We start from the raw sequence: 3,084 nt of genomic DNA, 5'->3' as shown, positions 1-3,084 counted from the left end.
TTCTTGAAAATAAATTGTCACGCACAACGAGTCTGTGTGCAAAATGTCAGCTCGATTGGATCACGGGAAGTGGGTTAAAAAACGACCGAAAGATTTGCACGGTCGTAAGCGCGCAAGCAAGCAAGTGAACTTAATATAAAGGATTTAAAAACGACCGAAAGATTTCCATGGTCGTAAGCAAGCAAGCAAGTGAACTTAATATAAAGGATTTAAAAATGGATATGTATTTCCCCCTTTCGTCCCCTCTGCTTTATCAATGTTGATTCCTGTCACCAAAGTACATTGATTTCAAACTCTCTTCGATCGGCACAGTACCACCTTCGCTTCTCATTGTCAGATTAATAAACTTGACGTCTACAAAATGAACAACTTTTTCTCAGCTACCCCAGGTGGGACTCGAACCCACAATCCCTGGCTTAGGAGGCCAGTGCCTTATCCATTAGGCCACTGGGGCTACATGTAGCATGGTGAAAACCTGGCTTATATACAGACTTCTTAAATAAACTCGCAATAATAATAGAAATGGATATGTATTTTCTCCTTTTATTCTCTGCTTTATCAATGTTGATAATTGTCACCAAAGTACACTGTTTAAAACTCTCTTGATTTGAAGCTTTCGTGACTTCAGGAATCCATACTCTTTGGTTCTTTCGGTAAATTCACGTAGGTATAAAATAAAATAAATCACGACGTTTCGGGCTCAACACAAGCGTCTATCATCAACACAAGCATCCATCATCATCATCTGATGATGGACACTATACCGACGTAACTTTACCGAAAGAACCAAAGAGTATAATTGAACACTGTTTTAAAACTCTCTTCTATAGGCACAGCGCCATTTTGGCTTTTCATTATCAGATTCGTTAACTTGACATTTTGATTTTACAAAATGAACAGCTTTTTCTCAGCAACCCCAGGTGGGACTCGAACCCACAATCCCTGGCTTAGGAGGCCAGTGCCTTATCCATTAGGCCACTGGGGCTACATGTAGCATGATGAAAACCTGGCTTATGTACAGACTTCTTAAATAAACTCACAATAAAAAAAAGATATGTTTTTCCCCTTCCGTCCCCTCTGTTTTATTCATGTTGATAATTGTTTTTTCCCTAAAAATTGGAAAAAAAAATCACGAAAATTAATTGTCACGCACAATGAGTCTTTGTGCAAAATGTCAGCTCGATTGGATCACGGGAAGTGGGTTAAAAAACGACCGAAAGATTTGCACGGTCGTAAGCAAGTGTAGTGACAGAGAAAGGTCACTACTGTGTCGGCCCGTACGAAGGCTGGGGGCCCCAAGGGGGTGCCTGGGGGGTCACGTGGTGGAGGGATCCGGACGCTCCCAGAGGTGGGGGAAGTGAGGCATGTCCTGGGAAGGGAGGCGTGGCCTGAAGAGAGCCAGCCACGCCGGGGCGGAGCCAGCCACGCCAAACCAAATATAAGCGTGGTGTGAACGCAGAGCGAGGCTGCTGTTGTACTGTACTCCAAGGTGAAGACATCTTCGGTCGTCAAGTCCCGAGTCGTCGTCCTGGGCCAGGCAGGCCGATGCCTGCCTGGTCCAGTCTGTGTCGTGTTCCAGAGTGTTAGTGAGTTGAGGAAGGTGGTCACCACCTCATGTAGAGTGTTATATTATTTACCATTTAATAAATAGTGTTGCCTCCAAGTTGCGTGTGTGTGCACCTAATTTGAACCTACTACATTTGGCGTCAGAAGTTGGAAAAATAAATATTTCTAGGTGTTATCCTAGGGAAGTAAAATGGGCACACGAAAAACAAATATACAACTCACCTGGACGCCTTCGTACAACGGGGACGGTGTGACGACCATCCTTCGGACAGCCCCGGGGATGGCAGCCCCGGTGACAGAGAGAGAGAGATGGCGCTGCGCGCGGAGCGGCGGGACTGGCACCACACTGCTGCTTCGCCGCTATCGGGAATGGAGCGACGGAGCCGCGGGGAGAGGACACCATCGTCGCTGCGGGGGCTGGCAGGGGAGGCCCGGCCATGCGGGCCACGGGGTTCCCGCCATTTCGGCGGCTGGTCGGGGCGCGGTTCCCGCCAAAACGCTGCTCCCGCCAACTCGAGGGCTGGTCGGGGCGCGGTTCCCGCCAACTCGAGGGCTGGTCGGGGCGCGGTTCCCGCCAACTCGAGGGCTGGTTGGGGCGCGGTTCCCGCCAACTCGGGGGCTGGTCGGGGCGCGGTTCCCGCCAACTCGAGGGCTGGTCGGGGCGCGGTTCCCGCCAAAACGCCGCTCCTGCTGCCGAAATGCCGCTCCCGCTGACATCAACGCCTGCAGAGGGGGAGTTCCAGCCTTCTGCTCGAGCGCGAGAGGTGGATGGGTTCGCAAGAGCAGGCTGTGTTCACCATGCAAGATTCTTCGGGGTGTCCCAGTGCTCCACCTTGCCGCCCTCCACTATTCACAGTTTGCCAGGCGAGTCGTGACATGACAAGCACCCGGCCTCAAGAAAAATAATAATAACTTCACCCATCTTGCGTGTGCCGGGTTGCGATCGCGGGTGTTTTTTTTTAACTCGCTGGTTTGCGGAGCGTGTTCGTCCGGTTGTGTGCGTGATAAAGTGACGCGGCGACCATGCGGGTTTCTGCTTGTAACAAGTGTTGTTGTTAAATACGGCGTCGAGATCGGTATCTTCTGGGTGTAGTTAATGATTAATTCGTGTTGGTGTCCCGAGCTCCGTTGATATCCTGTATGTTGCCGTGTTAATGACTCGTGTTGTTACATCGTTTTGTTGCGAAATCGCCGTTGTTATTGTGTATACTGTATGGAGTTTCGCTCGTGATTGCCACGTGTAACTGTAAGAAACTTTGATCGTCATTGTTGCCAAGGTACAGACCGTATGGAGCTTTGCTTGGAATTGTTAACAGTGTATGGAATGTTGGGTACTTGCTTGTGATTGTTTACTATGTACGGATTGTCTGGAGTATTGATTGTGTGTGTTGCCATGTGGGGACTGGATGGAGCATTGCGCCAAACGATTTACTGTACGAATTTCGTATACTGCATATACTGTATTAATCAATTCGGCGATTCTTGGGGTTTGTGTATAGTTTTTTTGCTCTCAAAATT

The 3,084-nt window shown here is 49.0% G+C and overlaps 2 non-coding genes across 2 annotated transcripts; both read right to left on the bottom strand.

Moving 5' to 3' along the window:
• Positions 1 to 381: 381 nt before the first annotated feature.
• On the bottom strand, positions 382 to 454 carry TRNAR-CCU (transfer RNA arginine (anticodon CCU)). The gene has a single exon. It is a non-coding gene; the product is annotated as a tRNA-Arg (tRNA).
• Positions 455 to 912: 458 nt separating this feature from the next.
• TRNAR-CCU (transfer RNA arginine (anticodon CCU)) lies at positions 913 to 985 on the bottom strand. Its single transcript has one exon. It is a non-coding gene; the product is annotated as a tRNA-Arg (tRNA).
• Between the last annotated feature and the right edge of the window lie 2,099 nt (positions 986 to 3,084).

The sequence above is a fragment of the Lampetra planeri genome, chromosome 45, assembly GCF_965212315.1.
Source record: "Lampetra planeri chromosome 45, kcLamPlan1.2.h2, whole genome shotgun sequence".
In the NCBI taxonomy this organism is placed as follows: Eukaryota; Metazoa; Chordata; class Hyperoartia; order Petromyzontiformes; family Petromyzontidae; genus Lampetra; species Lampetra planeri.
Note: the sequence above shows the minus strand (reverse complement) of the source record. Positions and strands in the feature narration are given on the sequence as shown.